Source organism: Entelurus aequoreus, linkage group LG07 (assembly GCF_033978785.1).
Source record: "Entelurus aequoreus isolate RoL-2023_Sb linkage group LG07, RoL_Eaeq_v1.1, whole genome shotgun sequence".
Taxonomy (NCBI): domain Eukaryota; kingdom Metazoa; phylum Chordata; class Actinopteri; order Syngnathiformes; family Syngnathidae; genus Entelurus; species Entelurus aequoreus.
This window is the reverse complement of record NC_084737.1, coordinates 1,982,752-2,005,358: the sequence shown is the minus strand read 5'-3', so window position 1 is coordinate 2,005,358 and position 22,607 is coordinate 1,982,752. Positions and strand designations below refer to the sequence as shown.

Here is a 22,607-nt window from a genome sequence, read left to right as displayed (position 1 = left end):
TATTTTTTAAATTTTATTTATTTACTAGCAAGCTGGTCTCGCTTTGCCCGACATTTTTAATTCTAAGAGAGACAAAACTCAAATAGAATTTGAAAATCCAAGAAAATATTTTAAAGACTTGGTCTTCACTTGTTTAAATAAATAAATTAATTTCTTTACTTTGCTTCTTATAACTTTCAGAAAGACAATTTTAGAGAAAAAATACAACCCTAAAAATTATTTTAGGATTTTTAAACACATATACCTTTTTACCTTTTAAATTCCTTCCTTTTCTTTCCTGACAATTTAAATCAATGTTCAAGTAAATTAATTCTTTTATTGTAAAGAATAATAAATACATTTTAATTTAATTCTTCATTTTAGCTTCTGTTTTTTCGACAAATAAGATTTGTGAAATATTTCTTCAAACTTACTATGATTCAAATTAAAAAAAAATATTCTGGCAAATCTACAAAATCTGTCGAATCAAGTTTAAATCTTATTTCAAAGTCTTTTGAATTTCTTTAAAAAATGTTGTTCTGGAAAATCTAGAAGAAATAATGATTTGTCTTTGTTAGAAATATAGCTTGGTCCAATTTGTTATATATTCTAACAAAGTGTAGATTGGATTTTAACCTATTTAAAACATGTCATCAAAATTCTAAAATTAATCTTAATCAGGAAAAATGACTAATGATGTTCCATAAATTATTTTTTTTATTTTTTCAAAAAGATTCGAATTAGCTAGTTTTTCTCTTCTTTTTTTCGGTTGAATTTTGAATTTTAAAGAGTCGAAATTGAAGATAAACTATGTTTCAAAATTTAATTGTCATTTTTTTTCGTGTTTTCTCCTCTTTTAAACCGTTCAATTAAGTGTAAATATCATTAATTATTAATAATAACATAGAGTTAAAGGTAAATTGAGCAAATTGGCTATTTCTGGCAATTTATTGAAGTGTGTATCAAACTGGTAGCCCTTCGCATTAATCACTACCCAAGAAGTAGCTCTTGGTTTCAAAAAGGTTGGTGACCCCTGCAGTAGAGTTTATTATAAGTGATTGAATAGTGCATTAAGGTAACATCTGAGTTTATGATCATCTTAATCTGCCTCTGTTGAGGTCAAATGTCTTAAATAACTTCAAGAAAAGTGATATAACTATTTTTCAGTGTGGACAAAAAAAAGATGGGTGCTGATAGAAAACAAGAGTGTAGCGTCACCTGCATGCATTTGTATCATGATGTGTACTGGGACAAGCGGTAGAAAATGGATGGATGGATGGATGATGTACTGTGTTGTTGATGATAGGATGCCAGAAAACATGAATCCAATTTGGAGGCAGAATTATGTGTGAACAATAGAGGGCAGTGTTGCTCACACTTGCAACAGTCTCAGTTCTTTATTACATTCAAATCATGGGATAGGCTCGAAAGGGACAAGCAGTAGAAAAAAATATATATATATATATACACTACCGTTCAAAAGTTTGGGGTCACCCAAACAATTTAGTGGAATAGCCTTCATTTCTAAGAACAAGAATAGACTGTGGAGTTTCAGATGAAAGTTCTCTTTTTCTGGCCATTTTGAGCGTTTAATTGACCCCCACAAATGTGATGCTCCAGAAACTCAATCTGCTCAAAGGAAGGTCAGTTTTGTAGCTTCTGTAACGAGCTAAAGTGTTTTCAGATGTGTGAACATGATTGCACAAGGGTTTTCTAATCACCAATTAGCCTTCTGAGCCAATGAGCAAACACATTGTACCATTAGAACACTGGAGTGATAGCTGCTGGAAATGGGCCTCTATACACCTATGTAGATATTGCACCAAAAAGCAGACATTTGCAGCTAGAATAGTCATTTACCACATTAGCAATGTATAGAGTGTATTTCTTTCAAGTTAAGACTAGTTTAAAGTTATCTTCATTGCTTTTCCTTCAAAAATAAGGACATTTCAATGTGACCCCAAACTTTTGAACGGTAGTGTATATATATATATATATATATATATATATATATATATATATATATATATATATATATATATATATATATATATATATATATATATATATATATATATATATATATATATAAATATATATATATATATATATATATATATATAAATATATATATATATATATCCAGCTGTTATTACCAACATCAACCTTAGTGGTGTGTGTGCGTGTGTGTGTGTGTGTGTGTGTGGATATGAGAACATGGGTAGACACACATTGAGGTGAATGAGGTGCATGTTACCATAGTGACAGCGGTCACACTATTCTTCCAAGACGTCCACAACAACTGCTTCTACTCGACCTAAATAAAACACAACAACAACAACAACAACATTGATGGATATGAAGGTAATACAATGCTGTTCATATAAGATGTAATGTGTCCAAGGTTTACCCCGCCTTCTGCCCGATTTCAGCTGGGATAGGCTCCATCCCCTCCGCGACCCCGAAAAGGACAAGCGGTAGAAAATGGATGGATGGTTGTGATACATTTGCCAGCTTTGTTCCCCTTTAAAATTTACAATCCTTACAAAAGACACATATGTTTTTTTTTCATGCATTCTAAATATTAAAAGATGTCAAGTACGAGGTGGCTAACATTACAGCTAATGGTTATAATGATTGTTTTATTATGTTCCTCGTTAGTATTTCTTATTTAGCACCGAGCAATGGTGCTACGTGATGCTAAGTGTTTCCACTAAAGCTGGATCTGTTAAGCACTCAGCTCCTAAAACTTGCAGCTCATCCTCCTTATATTCAGGCTCAAAAATATAAGGTTGTTGATGTTACTACTTATACTTACAACAAGTATATTAAACATTGATGGGGGCTTTTGGATGTTTTTCTGAGCACTTTATAGGCGGAATAGAGCGACTCCAATTAGCGCCATTGTTAGCTGACTTTTGCTAACATTTATTTACTAGTTAGAATGCATAAAAAAGGAAAACATAAATGTGATTGTCTTCCATAAGGATTGTGATTGATGGACAACGTTAAAAAAAGAAGTGCAATTCTACTTTAATAGGATTGTGTTTTTGTTTGTACGCATTTACATGGCCCACTATTCAAAATTCTAATAAAACTAAATAATTATTACAATTATGTACGAACATTTACTTATTTTTCTATTATTTGTATTGCATTTTTGTTAACGACTGTGCTAGGACACAGGTACAAACCCAAGACCCAAGGCATTTTACTTGGCCCTCGAAATAATATGTATTAATAAAGTACTGTAACTTTTCTTAATAAATGTATTCTTTCTATTTTGGGAGAAAAAACATATATGTACTCCATGTAATCTCAAATTATGTTGACTTAAATATTGTCTAATTATGCAAAAATATATGATCAAACATTCAAACCATTTTTTAAATAGAATTAAATACTAATAATAATGATTTCAAATCAAGTTATCCATCAAATTGTGCAATGTAAAAGTAGCAATAGATTTCACGGTCAAATTGTGAAATTTACTGTGGTTTTTGCAGCATTATTCTCTAAATGAAAACAACAGTACTTATTTATTTTTTTACTATAATAAACTGTGGTGCAGTTTTGGCATTTACGGTAATACACTGAAAAATCTACACTTGTTTATTTGCGGTAAAAAAAACAACCTGGCAGCTCAGGTGGCAAAATGTTACTGTAAAATTGCAGTTTTTTTAATTTACAGTGAAAAAAAAAAAAGAGTACATTTTACAGTAAAATTCTGCCTTTTTTTTGTACTGTGCTGTTTTTCCATTTACAGTAATACACACTACATTTTGAGGTGAAATTATTACAATTTACCATATTTTTTTTTACATTTTAGTTTAAATAAAATCTACTAATAAAATGCATAAAAAATGTGTAATAATAGTATTCATTGTTAAAATCGGCCCTCTGGGGCCAAACATTACTGTGATGTGGCCCTCAGTGAAAACGACTTTGACACCTTTGCGCTAGACCAGGGGTCACCAACCTTTTTGAAAGCAAGAGCTACTTCTTGGGTAGTGATTAATGCGAAGGGCTACCAGTTTGATACACACTTAAATAAATTGCCAGAAATAGACAATTTGCTCAATTTACCTTTAACTCTATGTTATTATTAATAATTAATGATATTTACACTTAATTGAACGGTTTAAAAGAGGAGAAAACACGAAAAAAATGACAATTAAATTTTGAAACATAGTTTATCTTCAATTTCGACTCTTTAAAATTCTAAATTCAACCGAAAAAAAGAAGAGAAAAACTTTAAAAAAGAATTCATGGAACATCATTAGTAATTTTTCCTGATTAAGATTCATTTTAGAATTTTGATGGCATGTTTTGAATAGGTTAAAATCCAATCTACACTTTGTTAGAATATATAACAAATTGGACCAAGCTATATTTCTAACAAAGACAAATCATTATTTCTTCTAGAATTTCCAGAACAAAATTTTTAAAAGAAATTCTAAATACTTTGAAATAAGATTTAAATTTGATTCTACAGATTTTCTAGATTTGACAGAATAATTTTTTCGAATTTTAATTATAATAAGTTTGAAGAAATATTTCACAAATATTCTTCGTCGAAAAAACAGAAGCTAAAATGAAGAATTAAATTAAAATTTATTTATTATTCTTTACAATTAAAAAAAATATATACTTGAACATTGATTTAAATTGTCAGGAAAGAAGAGGAAGGAATTTAAAAGGTAAAAAGGTATATGTGTTTAAAAATCCTAAAATCATTTTTAAGGTTGTATTTTTCCTCTAAAATTGTCTTTCTGAATTTAAACAAGTGAAGACCAAGTCTTTAAAATATTTTCTTGGATTTTCAAATTCTATTTGAGTTTTGTCTCTCTTAGGATTAAAAATGTCGGGCAAAGCGAGACCAGCTTGTTAGTAAATAAATACAATTTAAAAAATAGAGGCAGCTCACTGGTAAGTGCTGCTATTTGAGCTATTTTTAGAACAGGCCGGCGGGCTACTCATCTGGTCCTTACGGGCTACCTGGTGCCCGCGGGCACCGCGTTGGTGACCCCTGCGCTAGAGGAATCCTCACATTTATATTGTCATTATTTTATTTATGGAATTCCGAATTTCAACAAAATAAGATCATTACAAATGTGCATGATTGTCCTTATTAAACAATAATTGCAATTAAAGTCACATGCCAGCGCTATACTAAATCTATTTGGATTCTAAACAAAATACATCACTTTAATTTAAGTATGTATATATTTGACAAAAAGTAATTTTAAGTATTTTATTTTTATATTATTAGTAGTCGCAGTACTATGGTTTTGTAAGATATAATATACAATATATCAGCTGTTAATGAACAGCAATCGAGCAGCAACATTAAACACGCTTTACATGAATATATATTATTTAAAAAAATGTGCTAAATAAATGTAAATACCACAAACAAACAAAAAAAAGACAAATAAATTAAAATAAAATACAAGTAAAAATTAAAGCTGCAAGCAGCGATGGACGGGACCGACTTTGACGGCACATAAAATCCAAACCGGAGCAGTAATTAAAACTCTTCGGTCAACTTTTAATCAGAAGGGTTCAATCTCCCTCCTGTGCTAGTTTGAAGCCGACACGACAAACACGCTCAGAGGAGATAATGTTTGAAAAAAGGTGACCGGTTTTTACAAAACTTTTGTTTTGAAGGGGGAATTGCAAACTTCCTGTTGATTTTTGCTGGGGGTTGTCAATATATGAAATGTAGATCTAATTTAGACCTACATAGAGGTTTTTGTTTCATGTCTCTACAACATTCCTACTGGAAGTTACAGGCAGTTTTGTCTGTGTTTTCTTCCTAGGAGCAGTTTTGTCTGTGTTTTCTTCCTAGGGGGCGCTAGAGCGCAATTTTGAGTTTTGGGTTGTTTTTTTTAATTATTAGATCGCAATTTTTGCCAGTCCTGATGTGTGTGTCCAGTTTGGTGAGGTTTGAAGCATGTTAAGGGGGTCAAATTATAGCTCAAAGAGGCAAAAGTGACTGTTTTTACAAAGCTTTTGTTTTGAAGGGGGAATTGCAAACTTTCTGTTGATTTTTGCTGAAGGATGTCACTGTATGAAATCTAGGTCTAGGTGAGACCTACATAGAGGTTTTTGTTTCATGTCTCTCCGACAGATTTTTGCTGAAGGATGTTGTGTATGAAATCTAGGTCTAAGTGAGACCTACATAGAGGTTTTTGTTTCATGTCTCTCCGACATTCCTAGTGGGCGTTACAGGCAGTTTTGTCTGTGTTTTCTTCCTAGGAGCAGTTTTGTCTGTGTTTTCTTCCTAGGGGGCGCTAGAGCGCAATTTTGAGTTTTGGGTTGTTGTTTTTTTTAATTAGATCGCAATTTTTGCCAGTCCTGATGTGTGTGTCCAGTTTGGTGAGGTTTGAAGCAGGTTAAGAGGGTCAAATTATAGCTCAAAGAGGCAAAAGTGACTGTTTTTACAAGGCTTTTGTTTTGAAGGGGGAATTGCAAACTTTCTGTTGATTTTTGCTGAAGAATGCCACTGTATGAAATCTAGGTCTAAGTGAGACCTACATAGAGGTTTTTGTTTCATGTCTCTCCGACAGATTTTTGCTGAAAGATGTCAGTGTATGAAATCTAGGTCTAAGTGAGACCTACATAGAGGTTTTTGTTTCATGTCTCTCTGACATTCCTAGTGGGAGTTACAGGCAGTTTTGTTTGTGTTTTCTTCCTAGGAGCAGTTTTGTCTGTGTTTTCTTCCTAGGGGGCGCTAGAGCGCAATTTTGAGGGTTTTTTTTAATTTTTTTATTAGATCGCAATTTTTGCCAGTCCTGATGTGTCCAGTTTGGTGAGGTTTGAAGCATGTTAAGGGGGTCAAATTATAGCTCAAAGAGGCAGAAGTGACTGTTTTTACAAAACTTTTGTTTTGAAGGGGGAATTGCAAACTTTCTGTTGATTTTTGCTGAAGGATGTCAGTGTATGAAATCTAGGTCTAAGTGAGACCTACATAGAGGTTTTTGTTTCATGTCTCTCCGACAGATTTTTGCTGAAGGATGTTAGTGTATGAAATCTAGGTCTAAGTGAGACCTACATAGAGGTTTTTGTTTCATGTCTCTCCGACATTCCTAGTGGGAGTTACAGGCAGTTTTGTCTGTGTTTTCTTCCTAGGAGCAGTTTTGTCTGTGTTTTCTTCCTAAGGGGCGCTAGAGCGCAATTTTGAGTTTTGGGTTTGTTGTTTTTTATTAGATCGCAATTTTTGCCAGTCCTGATGTGTGTGTCCAGTTTGGTGAGGTTTGAAGCATGTTAAGGGGGTCAAATTATAGCTCAAAGAGGCAAAAGTGACTGTTTTTTTACAAAACTTTTGTTTTGAAGGGGGAATTGCAAACTTTCTGTTGATTTTTGCTGAAGGATGTTAGTGTATGAAACCTAGGTCTAAGTGAGACCTACATAGAGGTTTTTGTTTCATGTCTCTCCGACATTCCTAGTGGGAGTTACAGGCAGTTTTGTCTGTGTTTTCTTCCTAAGGGGCGCTAGAGCGCAATTTGGAATTTTGGGGCTAGGTTTTTTGATTAGATCGCAATTTTCGCCAGTCCTGATGTGTGTGTCAAATACGGTGAGTTTTGAAGCATGTTAAGGGGGTCAAATTACAGCTCAAAGAGGCGGCGGTATAATAATGATAAAACCTTACAAATACAATAGGGTCCTCTGTCCTAAAGGGACATTCGGTCCCTAATAAATAAATCAAATGTTGCAAAATAAAACCTAAAGTCTTTGTGGAGGGGGGAAACAAAATGTCCTTTACATAATTGACTACATAGGCCTGCAGTCCACTGTACAAATACAGTAAAACAAAGTGTTGTATAGAAAGCCCCGCCCCTAATCAATGACATCACCCACCACAGGTGCATGTGTAGGTTTTAGCCAGAGGAAAAGAGGCTGACTCAGCAGGTGACATTTAGGAGCAAGTTGTCTGCGAGGGAAACATGGATCCTCTTGGTGCATGCAGGTCCGACACAACAAAGGTCACCAACAAGAAAGAAAGGAAGAAAGAAAGAAAGGAAGAAAGACTCCTAGCTCTTTTCCTCATGATGTTGCTGGGAGGCCATCTGGACTTCATCAAAGACTGCAAATGAAGGTGAGACCAAACTCAGTGATGGTTTCGTATTAAATGGATGACAATTAGTGGATGGAGCAGCCTTGCTTCTTGTACCTTTATGAAGTGTAAACCATAGACATCTTATAAGGAGACGCAGCATTGGCTGCTGTGACGTGAGAAATTGGGCCGCCATCTTGAAGTGGTGACGACATACTTGCCAACCTTGACACCTCCGATACCGGGAGGTGGGGGGTGGGGGGCCGGAGGGGGGGGCGTGGTCGGGGGTGGGTAGGGGGCGTGGTTAAGGGGGCGTGGTTAAGGGGGAATATATTTAAGCTAGAATTCACCAACTCAAGTATTTCATATATATATATATATATATATATATATATATATATATATATATATATATATATTAGGGCTGCAACAACTAATCAATTAAAATCGATTATAAAAATAGTTGCCGATTAATTTAGTCATCGATTCGTTGGATCTATGCTATGCGCATGCGCAGAGGCTTTAAAAAATAAAAATAATTATTTTTTTTAAATAAATATTTATAAACTGCAACATTTACAAACAGCTGAGAACCAATAATCAAAATAAGTATGGTGCCAGTATGCTGTTTTTTTTCAATAAAATACTGGAAAGGATAGAAATGTAGTTTGTCTCTTTTATCCGATTATTAATCGATTAATCGAAGTAACAATCGACAGATTAATCGATTATCAAATTAATCGTTAGTTGCAGCCCTAATATATATATGTATATATGTATATATATATATATATATATATATATATATATATATATATATATATATATATATATATATATATATATATATATATGTATGTATATATATATATATATGTATGTATATATATATATATATGTATGTATATATATATATATATGTATATATATATGTATATATATGTATATATATATGTATATATATATATATATGTATATATATATGTATATATATGTATATATATATGTATATATATGTATATATATATATGTGTATATGTATATATATATATATATATATATATATATATATATATATATATATATATATATATATATATATATATTTTTTTTTGTATTATATATATAAATAAAAGAAATACTTGAATTTCAGTGTTCTGGAGGCTATCCAGTAGATGGCAGTATTGTCCTGTTTAAGAGTGTCACAACATTGCTGTTTACGGCAGACGAACTGCTTTACGGTAGACTAAACGTGACTGCTGTTGTTGTGTGTTGTTACCGCGCTGGGAGGACGTTAATGAAACTGCCTAACAATAAACCCACATAAGAAACCAAGAACTCGCCCTCGATCATTCTACAGTTATGACGTCATTGGGCAGGTGAGCTGTTTATATTGTGGGAAAGCGGACGTGAGAACAGGCTGTCCCCACTCAGGTCGGCATTGAGCTGGAGGGGGCGTGGCCTCCAGCTCCGGCTGAATACCGGGAGTTTGACGGGAGAAAATTTCTGCCGGGATGTTATCGGGAGAGGCGCTGAATACCGGGAGTCTCCCGCTAAAAACGGGAGGGTTGGCAAGTATGGGTGATGAGGAGCCGGCGAGCAGCCTAAACAAGTGGTTTTCAACCACTAGTGCATACTTGCCAACCCTCCAGAATTTTCCGGGAGACTCCCGAATTTCAGTGCCTCTCCCGAAAAACTCCCGGGACAACCATTCTCCCGAATTTCTCCCGATTTCCAGCCGGACTTAGGGCACGCCCCCTCCAGTGTCGTCACGTCCGCTTTTCCTTCATATAAACAGCGTGCCGGCCCAGTCACGTTATAACATCTACGGCTCTCGGAGAGTGCACAACTGCGCACACAACAAGAAGGAGACGAAGCAGAAGAACGACGAAGAGACGGTCATGGCGACGACGCGTGACAGAGAATAGAACGAGGATGGACAATTCAACCCTAAACTCACTCAAACGTCACAGATGCCGCCCATACCTATGCTCCTTCAAAGGCTGTGCTACTGGCTGCAAAGCATTGCACTTCAGAATAGTATAGAATATATCTTTATTGTCATTGTACATTGTACAACCAAATTGCAAGCGAAACTAATTTAGTGCAAATTCATAATAACACATAAAAACATAAGAACATAGATAAATAGATAAAAAATACCATATATATATATATATATATATATATATATATATATATATATATATATATATATATATATATATATATATATATATATATATATATATATGGTATATATATATTAATCATATATATATATATATATATATATATATATATATATATATATATATATATGGTATTTTTTATCTATTTATCTATGTTCTTATGTTTTTATGTGTTATTATGAATTTGCACTAAATTATATATTTAAATTATTATATTATATATATATATATATATATATATATATATATATATATATATATATATATATATATATATATATATATATATATATATATATATATACAGAATTTGGTTTTATTCTGAATCCAGTGAAACAGATTGGTGGTTTTAGCTGATATAAAGACTTTCAGGTGTTTATATATGTTTATGTTAAAGTATTTAGCAGACGCTTTTATCCAAACATAAAAAATACATATAAAACAATCACTTAAGGGAAGAATGTAATACAAAATATCAATACAAAGTGTCAAGACAGAATAAACTCTCTGCTGCTGCAGCAACAGAGATACAGTCTATAAGATGTATAGATATCTAATGTATTCATATATTGTTTATGTAGGATATACGCATGTATATACAACCTAATCATATTGTTTGTTCAATTTAAAAATAGCTGACCGTTTTCCCCCCTTCTCTGGGATTATATTCCCAGTTTTGATCTCGGACATCTGGTCACTTATAGCAGTGGTCCCCAACCTTTTTGTACTTGCGGACTGGTCAACGCTTGAAAATATGTCCCACGGACCGGTGGGAGGGCAAGAAATTAAAAAAAAAAAAAAAAAAAGGATTTTTTTTTTTTTTTTTTTAAATTAAATCAACATAAAAACACAATAAAAACACGAATTATGTTGATTTAATTTTTAAAAAAAAAAAAAAAAAAATTTTTTTTTTTTTTTAAATTTCTTGTGCGGCCGCGGCCCGGTACCGGCACAGTCGTTAACAAAAATGCAATACAAATAATAGAAAAATAAGTAAATGATCGTACATAATTGTAATAATTATTTAGTTTTATTAGAATTTTGAATAGTGGGCCATGTAAATGTGTACAAACAAAAACACAATCCTATTAAAGTAGAATTGCACTTCTTTTTTTAACGTTGTCTATCAATCACAATCCTTATGGAAGACAATCGCATTTATGTTTTCCTTTTTTATGCATTCTAACTAGTAAATAAATGTTTGCAAAAGTCAGCTAACAATGGCGCTAATTGGAGTCGCTCTATTCCGCCTACAAAGTGCTCAGAAAAACATCCAAAAGCCTCCATCAATGTTTAATATACTTGTTGTAAGTATAAGTAGTAACATCAACAACCTTATATTTTTGAGCCTGAATATAAGGAGGATGAGCTGCAAGTTTTAGGAGCTGAGTGCTTAACAGATCCAGCTTTAGTGGAAACACTTAGCATCACGTAGCACCATTGCTCGGTGCTAAATAAGAAATACTAACGAGGAACATAATAAAACAATCATTATAACCATTAGCTGTAATGTTAGCCACCTCGTACTTGACATCTTTTAATATTTAGAATGCATGAAAAAAACCATATGTGTCTTACGTAAGGATTGTAAATAATAGGCAAAATCCCCCCAAAAGTGCAGTTCCCCTTTAAAGGGAACAAAGCTGGCGATTGTATCACAACCATCCATCCATTTTCTACCGCTTGTCCTTTTCGGGGTCACGGTCAAGGATGGAGCCTATCCCAGCTGAAATCTAGCAGAAGGCGGGGTAAACCTTGGACACATAACATCTTATATGAACAACAGTGTATTACCTTCAAATCCATCAATGTTGTTGTTGTTGTTGTGTTTTATTTAAGTCGAGTAGAAGCAGTTGTTGTGGACGTCTTGGAAGAATAGTGCGACCGCTGTCACTATGGTAACATGCACCTCATTCACCTCAATGTGTGTCTACCCATGTTCTCATATCCACACACACACTAAGGTTGATGTTGTTAATAACAGCTGGATATATATATAAACATATATATATATATATATATATATAAACCCTGCTTCCATATGAGTTGTGAAATTGTGTTAGATGTAAATATAAACGGAATACAATGAATTGCAGCTCCAAAAGCTGTATGTACCTTTCAGCATTAATGGTGCCTTCACAGATGTGTAAGTTACCCATGTCTTGGCCACTAATACACCCCCATACCATCACACATGCTGCCTTTTACACTTTGCGCCTAGAACAGGGGTCGGCAACCCACAATGTTGAAAGAGCCATATTGGACCAAAAATACAAAAACAAATCTGTCTGGAGCCGCAAAAAATTCAAAGCCATATTACATTTGTCATGAGATATACATTGAATTAAGAGGACTTTGTGGTGACCCAAACCATATAATGAGAGACATTCACCTAAGAGGACACTGTAGCTTTAAGAGAAGAAGCGGAGGGGGAGTTAGGTTCTTCTGCTTTCGGTTGAGAGGTCGTTGTTGTTGTCGAATGTATGACATGCTAGGTTGGAGCTAGTAAACTTCCTCGACTACGCTCACGTCTCCTGTCTCCTTGTTTACTAACTCCACAACTTAAAGGAAACTAAATGAGCTCAAATATAGCTACAAATGAGGCATAATGATGCAATATGTACATATAGCTAGCCTAAATAGCATGTTAGCATCGATTAGCTTGCAGTCATGCAGTGACCAAATATGTCTGATTAGCACTCCACACAAGTCAACAACATCAACAAAACTCACCTTTGTGCCTTCATGTACAACGTTAAAAGTGTGGTGGACAAAATGAGGCAGAAAAAGAAGTGGCATAAAACACGTCCTAGAAAGGCGGAGAAAGTTATGCATGTAAACAAACTATACGGTGAGTTCAAGGACCGCCAAAATTAGTAGGACAAAACAGCGCTCGCCAAATACTCGAATCAGTGAAGCATGTTTAATATAAACAGTGTGCTTTATAACAATTAGGGAGGTTTGTGTCATGTTTGTCCTCCTACAGAAACCATACTAAAACAAAAATATATATATTTTTCCCCCTCATCTTTTTCCATTTTTCATACATTTTTGAAAAATCTCCAGAGAGCCACTAGGGCGGCGCTAAAGAGCCGCATGCGGCTCTAGAGCCGCGGGTTGCCGACCCCCGGCCTAGAACAATCCGGATGGTTCTTTTCCTCTTTTGGTCCGGAGGACACGACGTCCACAGTTTCCAAAAAACAATTTGAAATGTGGACTCGTCAGACCACAGAACACTTTTCCACTTTGTATCAGTCCATCTTAGATGAGCTCGGGCCCAGCGAAGCCGACGGCGTTTCTGGGTGTTGTTGATAAACGGTTTTCGCCTTGCATAGGAGAGTTTTAACTTGCACTTACAGATGTAGCGACAAACTGTAGTTACTGACAGTGGGTTTCTGAAGTGTTCCTGAGCCCATGTGGTGATATCCTTTACACGCTGATGTGGCTTGTTGATGCGGTACAGCCTGAGGGATGGAAGCTGCTTACGTGCAGTGATTTCTCCACATTCTCTGAACCCTTTGATGATATTACGGAGCGTAGATGGTGAAATCTCTCAATTCCTCACGATAGCTGCTCGAGAAAGGTTGTTCTTAAACCGTTCAACAATTTGCTCAGGCATTTGTCGACAAAGTGGTGACCCTCGCCCCGTCCTTGTTTGTGAACGACCGAGCATTTCATGGGATCTACTTTTATACCCAATCATGGCACCCACCTGTTCCCAATTAGCCTGCTCACCCGTGGGATGTTCTAAATAAGTGTTGGATGAGCATTCCTCAACTTTATCAGTATTTATTGCCACCTTTCCCAACTTCTTTGTCACGTGTTGCTGCCATCAAATTCTAAAGTTAATGATTATTTGCCCCCAAAAAAACAAAATGTTTATGAGTTTGAACATGAAATATGTTGTCTTTGTAGCATATTGAAAGAATAGTAAGTTTTTACAAAGCTTTTGTTTTGAAGGGGGAATTGCAAACTTTCTGTTGATTTTTGCTGAAGGATGTCAGTGTATGAAATCTAGGTCTAAGTGAGACCTACATAGAGGTTTTTGTTTCATGTCTCTCCGACAGATTTTTGCCGAAGGATGTTAGTGTATGAAATCTAGATCTAAGTGAGACCTACATAGAGGTTTTTGTTTCATGTCTCTACGACTTTCCTACTGGAAGTTACAGGCAGTTTTGTCTGTGTTTTCTTCCTAGGAGCAGTTGTGTCTGTTTTCTTCCTAGGGGGCACTAGAACGCAATTTTGAGTTTTGGGGTTGTTTTTTTTATTAGATCGCAATTTTTGCCAGTCCTGATGTGTGTGTCCAGTTTGGTGAGGTTTGAAGCATGTTAAGGGGGTCAAATTATAGCTCAAAGAGGCAAAAGTGACCGTTTTTACAAAACTTTTGTTTTGAAGGGGGAATTGCAAACTTTCTGTTGATTTTTGCTGAAGGATGTCAGTGTATGAAATCTAGGTCTAAGTGAGACCTACATAGAGGTTTTTGTTTCATGTCTCTCCGACAGATTTTTGCTGAAGGATGTTGGTGTATGAAATCTAGGTCTAAGTAAGACCTACATAGAGGTTTTTGTTTCATGTCTCTCCAACATTCCTAGTGGGAGTTACAGGCAGTTTTGTCTATGTTTTCTTCCTAGGAGCAGTTTTGTCTGTGTTTTCTTCCTAGGGGGCGCTAGAGCGCAATTTTGAGTTTTGGGGTTGTTGTTTTTTATTAGATCGCAATTTTTGCCAGGCATTTGTTGACAAAGTGGTGACCCTCGCCCCGTCCTTGTTTGTGAATGACCGAGCATTTCACGGGATCTACTTTTATACCCAATCATGGCACCCACCTGTTCCCAATTAGCCTGCACACCTGTGGGATGTTCCAAATAAGTGTTGGATGAGCATTCCTCAACTTTATCAGTATTTATTGCCACCTTTCCCAACTTCTTTGTCACGTGTTGCTGCCATCAAATTATAAAGTTAATGATTATTTGCCCCAAAAAAACAAAATGTTTATGAGTTTGAACATGAAATATGTTGTCTTTGTAGCATATTGAAAGAATAGTAAGTGGATGATGAGCTTCCGACTGGCTGGCTGCTTTATTCCATCCTCTCGGTTCTCCGAGCTGTCAGACTTTTGACTGCAGGTACTGTAGTGGCGCTCGCTGCATGCACTCAGCCTGAAAACACAACCTGGCATCCCCCCTCCCTCCCCCCGCCCCCCCCACTACCTCCATGACAGCCGCTCCAGTGCCTTGCTTATATGGCAACACCCGAGCAGTGGCCGTGAAAAATGGTCAGGAAGCAACAGTGCTTGAAATATTTCCCTCCAAACTTGTCTGTGTCAGAGCAGTGCAGGACTTGTAGAATACATTTGAAGTAATAGTAGTGCTGGGTTTACCTTTCATCTAATGCAGGGTTTACCTTTCATCTAATGCAGGGTTTACCTTTCATCTAATGCAGGGTTTACCTTTCATCTAATGCAGGGTTTACCTTTCATCCATTTGAATGTGGCACACCTCCACACCGTTTTTATTACCGCCACAACTTGAAAAATTAATAATATCTAACATAATAGTGAGAGTCCAGTCCATAGTGGATCTAACATAATAGTGAGAGTCCAGTCCATAGTGGATCTAACATAATAGTGAGAGTCCAGTCCATAGTGGATCTAACATAATAGTGAGAGTCCAGTCCATAGTGGATCTAACATAATAGTGAGAGTCCAGTCCATAGTGGATCTAACATAATAGTGAGAGTCAGTTCTACATGTTGGAATTTATGTTTCCACCAAATTTATGTTTATGTTTCCACACCTTCCCGATACCGGCAGCACTCATGCATTCCCAGATCTTGCAGTTCCACATGTTGGAATTTATGTTTCCACCAAATTAAGCACACCTTCCCGATACCAGCAGCACTCATGCATTCCCAGACTTTTGCAGTTCTACATGTTGGAATTCATGTTTCCTCGTAATGAACCACAGCTCCCCACTACCCGCAGCACTCATGCGTTCCCAGATCTTGCAGTTCCCACATGTTAGAATTTATGTTTCCACAAAATTAAGCACACCTTCCCGATACCAGCAGCACTCATGCATTCCCAGACTTTTGTAGTTCTACATGTTGGAATTCAAGTTTTCTTGTAATGAACCACAGCTTCCCAATACCGGCAGCACTCATGCATTCCCAGATTTTGCAGTTCCACATGTTGGAATTTATGTTTCTACCAAATTAACCACACCTTCCCGATACCAGCAGCACTCATGCATTCCCCGACTTTTGCAGTTCTACATGTTGGAATTCATGTTTCCTCGTAATGAACCACAGCTTCCCAATACCGGCAGCACTCATGCATTCCCAGACTTTTGCAGTTCTATATGTTGTAATTCATGTTTCCTCGTAATGAACCACAGCTTCCCAATACCGGCAGCACTCATGCATTCCCAGATCTTGCAGTTCCACATGTTGGAATGTATGTTTCCACCAAATTAAGCACACCTTCCCGATACCTGCAGCACTCATGCGTTCCCAGACTTTTGCAGTTCTACATGTTGGAATTCAAGTTTTCTCGTAATGAACCACAGCTTCCCAATACCGGCAGCACTCATGCATTCCCAGATCTTGCAGTTCCACATGTTGGAATGTATGTTTCCACCAAATTAAGCACACCTTCCCGATACCTGCAGCACTCATGCGTTCCCAGACTTTTGCAGTTCTACATGTTGGAATTCAAGTTTTCTCGTAATGAACCACAGCTTCCCAATACCGGCAGCACTCATGCATTCCCAGATCTTGCAGTTCCACATGTTGGAATTGATGTTTCCACCAAATTAAGCACACCTTCCCGATACCAGCAGCACTCATGCATTCCCAGACTTTTGCAGTTCTACATGTTGGAATTCAATTTTTTTTCCGTAATGGACCGCAGCTCCCCCAGACCAGGCAGCACTTATGCGGTCTTAGACCATTAGGCCATACAGTGTAGTTTTTCAAAGGATGGGACAATGCTCTACTTCAAAATGTCATAATGCATGTTGGAATTTATGTTTCCACCAAATTAACCACACCTTCCCGATACCAGCAGTACTCATGCATTCCCAGACTTTTGCAGTTCTACATGTTGAAATTCATGTTTCCTCGTAATGAACCACAGCTTCCCAATACCTGCAGCACTCATGCATTCCCAGATCTTGCAGTTCCACATGTTGGAATTTATGTTTCCACCAAATTAAGCACACCTTCCCGATACCAGCAGCACTCATGCATTCCCAGACTTTTGCAGTTCTACATGTTGGAATTCATGTTTCCTCGTAATGAACCACAGCTTCCCAATACCGGCAGCACTCATGCATTCCCAGACTTTTGCAGTTCTATATGTTGGAATTCATGTTTCCTCGTAATGAACCACAGCTTCCCAATACCGGCAGCACTCATGCCTTCCCAGATCTTGCAGTTCCACATGTTGGAATGTATGTTTCCACCAAATTAACCACACCTTCCCGATACCAGCAGCACTCATGCGTTCCCAGACTTTTGCAGTTCTACATGTTGGAATTCATGTTTCCTCGTAATGAACCACAGCTTCCCGATACCGGCAGCACTCATGCATTCCCAGATCTTGCAGTTCCACCTATTGGAATTTATGTTTCCACCAAATTAACCACACCTTCCCGATACCAGCAGCACTCATGCGTTCCCAGACTTTTGCAGTTCTACATGTTGGAATTCATGTTTCCTCGTAATGAACCACAGCTTCCCAATACCGGCAGCACTCATGCATTCCCAGATCTTGCAGTTCCACCTGTTGGAATTTATGTTTCCACCAAATTAACCACACCTTCCCGATACCAGCAGCACTCATGCGTTCCCAGACTTTTGCAGTTCTACATGTTGGAATTCATGTTTCCTCGTAATGAACCACAGCTTCCCAATACCGGCAGCACTCATGCATTCCCAGATCTTGCAGTTCCACATGTTAGAATTTATGTTTCCACCAAATTAAGCACACCTTCCCGATACCAGCAGCACTCATGCATTCCCAGACATTTGCAGTCCTACATGTTGGAATTCATGTTTCCTCGTAATGAACCACAGCTTCCCAATACCGGCAGCACTCATGCATTCCCAGATCTTGCAGTTCCACATGTTAGAATTTATGTTTCCACCAAATTAAGCACACCTTCCCGATACCAGCAGCACTCATGCATTCCCAGACATTTGCAGTCCTACATGTTGGAATTCATGTTTCCTCGTAATGAACCACAGCTTCCCAATACCGGCAGCACTCATGCATTCCCAGACTTTTGCAGTTCTATATGTTGGAATTCATGTTTCCTCGTAATGAACCACAGCTTCCCAATACCGGCAGCACTCATGCATTCCCAGACTTTTGCAGTTCTACATGTTGGAATTCATGTTTCCTCGTAATGAACCACAGCTTCCCGATACCGGCAGCACTCATGCATTCCCAGATCTTGCAGTTCCACATGTTGGAATTTATGTTTCCACCAAATTAACCACACCTTCCCAATACCAGCAGCACTCATGCGTTCCCAGACTTTTTCAGTTCTACATGTTGGAATTCATGATTCCTCGTAATGAACCACAGCTTCCCAATACCGGCAGCACTCATGCATTTCCAGACTTTTGCAGTTCTATATGTTGGAATTCATGTTTCCTCGTAATGAACCACAGCTTCCCAATACCCACAGCACTCATGCATTCCCAGATCTTGCAGTTCCACATATTGGAATTTGTGTTTCCACCAAATTAAACACACCTTCTCGATACCAGCAGCACTCATGCATTCCCAGACTTTTGCAGTTCTACATGTTGGAATTCATGTTTCCTCGTAATGAACCACAGCTTCCCAATACCGGCAGCACTCATGCATTCCCAGACTTTTGCAGTTCTATATGTTGGAATTCATGTTTCCTCGTAATGAACCACAGCTTCCCAATACCGGCAGCACTCATGCATTCCCAGACTTTTGCAGTTCTATATGTTGGAATTCATGTTTTCTCGTAATGAACCACAGCTTCCCAATACCGGAAGCACTCATGCATTCCCAGATCTTGCAGTTCCACATGTTGGAATGTATGTTTCCACCAAATTAACCACACCTTTCCGATACCAGCAGCACTCATGCAAGTTTTTTTTTTCCGTAATGAACCGCAGCTCCCCCAGACCAGGCAGCAGTCGTGCGGTCCCAGACCATTAGGCCATACAGCGTAGTTTTTCAAAGGATGGGACCATGCTCTACTTCAGAATCTGATAATAAATGTCGGAGTTCATGTTTCCGTGGCCCCACAATGCCGGCAGCATTCATGCGTCCCCAGAGGGTGGTACCACGTACTATGCAGAATGACTACTCGAGTGCATTGAAGTAAACTTCTTTATGGCATTTTACCCTTAAGATGAACTGTTGTGTCGTAAAAATGAATATTTGCTGAAATGTGAGCGCTGCACTCATTTATTTCCTGCTTGAAAAGTGTCGGTGCTTTTTTGGACAAAGTCTATTCATCTCCTCTCCAATAAAATGGCCTCACTTCACCTTCCCCCGGCCTGGCGTTCATGGCAGCTCCTCCGTCTCGCCACGGGGGAAATCTCCACATCACAACTCCTCACTTCATGTGGAATTGATGTGGAAAGATCGCGAGCTTCTAAGAACGGCGAGGGGAGCGAACGCGACCTGTATCCTGCTTTCTCGGCACGCTCGTGGCAATGAGTGAGATTGAGGAAAGTGCTTCTCCTTGTTCTGCTGTCTAATGCCATGTTTGGGGGCACGTTTAAGGGCTTGAGCAAGGCATGTGGTGCATGGATGTACAATATTATTATTTATAACTCAATATTATCAACCTTTTTTTTTTCTTCTATTTTTATATACCCAAAAATTTCCAGGAAATGGTGTGCATTAATCTAATAGTTGTTGGTAGATTTACCCTAAACTATATGGTTCTTAGGGGGTTTTAATTATTTTGCAATGCAGTTTGCTGAAAATGATGGAAAGCGGCAGTCTACACAGCAACTGACGCTGTGGTCAAAGTTGGAATTGCCACAAAACACATTTTAAGACATTCAACGGTCTCCCGTGAGAGCAGGAAGAAGGAGGGTTCATCATTTTGCAATGCAGTCTGCTGAAAATGATGGAAAGCGCCATTCCACATAGCAACTGGTACGTGCAATAGTGCATCATTGCGGATCAGGTTAAAAAATAACCACTTAAGTTTGTGTTTACAGTAGAGAAGGGATTCATATGGCTGATTCTTAGGGGTTTTTAGTTATTTTGAAATGCAGTTTGCTGAAAATGATGGAAAGCGGCAGTCTACACAGCAACTGACGCTGTGGTCAAAGTTGGAACTGCCACAAAACACATTTTAAGACGTTCAACACTCTCCCGGGAGAGGAGGAAGAAGGAGGGTTCATCATTTTGCAATGCAGTCTGCTGAAAATGATGGAAAGCGCCATTCTACATAGCAACTGGTACGTCCAATAGTGCATCATTGTGGATCAGGTTAAAAAAGACCCACTTAGGTTTGTGTTTACAGTAGAGAAGGGATTCATATGGCTGATTCTTAGGGGTTTTTAGTTATTTTGAAATGCAGTTTGCTGAAAATGATGGAAAGTGGCAGTCTACACAGCAACTGACGCTGTGGTCAAAGTTGGAATTGCCACAAAACACATTTTAAGACATTCAACACTCTCCTGTGCGAGGAGGAAGAAGGAGGGTTAATGATTTTGCAATGCAGTCTGCTGAAAATGATGGAAAGCGCCATTCTACATAGCAACTGGTACGTGCAATAGTGCATCATTGCGGATCAGGTTATAAAAAAAAGCCACTTAGGGTTGTGTTTACAGTAGAGAAGGGATTCATATGGCTGATTCTTAGGGGTTTTTAGTTATTTTGAAATGCAGTTTGCTGAAAATGACGGAAAGCGGCAGTCTACACAGCAACTGACGCTGTGGTGAAAGTTGGAATTGCCACAAAACACATTTTAAGACATTCAACGGTCTCCCGTGAGAGGAGGAAGAAGGAGGGTTAATAATTTTGCAATGCAGTCTGCTGAAAATGATGGAAAGCGCCATTCTACATAGCAACTGTTACGTCCAATAGTGCATCATTGCGGATCAGGTTATAAAAAAAAAGCCACTTAGGGTTGTGTTTACAGTAGAGAAGGGATTCATATGGCTGATTCTTAGGGGGGTTTTTAGTTATTTTGAAATGCAGTTTGCTGAAAATGATGGAAAGCGGCAGTCTACACAGCAACTGACGCTGTGGTCAAAGTTGGAATTGCCACAAAACACATTTTAAGACATTCAACACTCTCCTGTGAGAGGAGGAAGAAGGAGGGTTAATTATTTTGCAATGCAGTCTGCTGAAAATGATGGAAAGCGCCATTCTACATAGCAAATGGTACGTCCAATCATTGCGGATCAGGTAAAAAAAAAAAAACACTTAGGGTTGTGTTTACAGTAGAGAAGGGATTCATATGGCTGATTCTTAGGTTTTTTTTTAGTTATTTTGAAATGCAGTTTGCTGAAAATGATGGAAAGCGGCAGTCTACACAGCAACTGACGCTGTGGTCAAAGTTGGAACTGCCACAAAACACATTTTAAGACGTTCAACACTCTCCCGTGAGAGGAGGAAGAAGGAGGGTTCATCATTTTGCAATGCAGTCTGCTGAAAATGATGGAAAGCGCCATTCTACATAGCAACTGTTACGTGCAATAGTGCATCATTGTGGATCAGGTTAAAAAAAAAAAACCTTAGGGTTGTGTTTACAGTAGAGAAGGGATTCATATGGCTGATTCTTAGGGGGGTTTTTAGTTATTTTGAAATGCAGTTTGCTGATAATGATGGAAAGCGGCAGTCTACACAGCAACTGACGCTGTGGTCAAAGTTGGAATTGCCACAAAACACATTTTAAGACATTCAACACTCCCGTGCGAGGAGGAAGAAGGAGGGTTAATGATTTTGCAATGCAGTCTGCTGAAAATGATGGAAAGCGCCATTCTACATAGCAACTGACGCTGTGGTTACGTGCAATAGTGCATCATTGCGGATCAGGTTAAAAAAAAACCCACTTAGGTTTGTGTTTACAGTAGAGAAGGGATTCATATGGCTGATTCTTAGGGGTTTTTAGTTATTTTGAAATGCAGTTTGCTGAAAATGATGGAAAGCGGCAGTCTACACAACAACTGACGCTGTGGCTACGTCCAATAGTGCATCATCGGGGATCAGTTTAAAAAACAAAAACAAAGTAGGGTTGTGTTTATGGTAGAGAAAGGATTCATATGGCTGATTCTTAGGGGTTTTTAGTTATTTTGAAATGCAGTTTGCTGAAAATGATGGAAAGCTGCACTCTACACAGCAATTGACGCTGTGGTCAAAGTTGGAA

General features: G+C 37.6%; 1 protein-coding gene across 1 annotated transcript in view; it reads left to right on the top strand.

The window, feature by feature from the left end:
• Nucleotides 1–7,916: 7,916 nt before the first annotated feature.
• LOC133653263 (plexin-A1-like) overlaps nucleotides 7,917–22,607 on the top strand; it is a 684,271-nt gene continuing 669,580 nt past the window's right edge. Inside the window, exon 1 of the mRNA XM_062052348.1 lies at nucleotides 7,917–8,080. The gene's annotated coding sequence lies outside the window, so the exon portion shown is untranslated. The remainder of the gene's footprint in view (nucleotides 8,081–22,607) is intronic.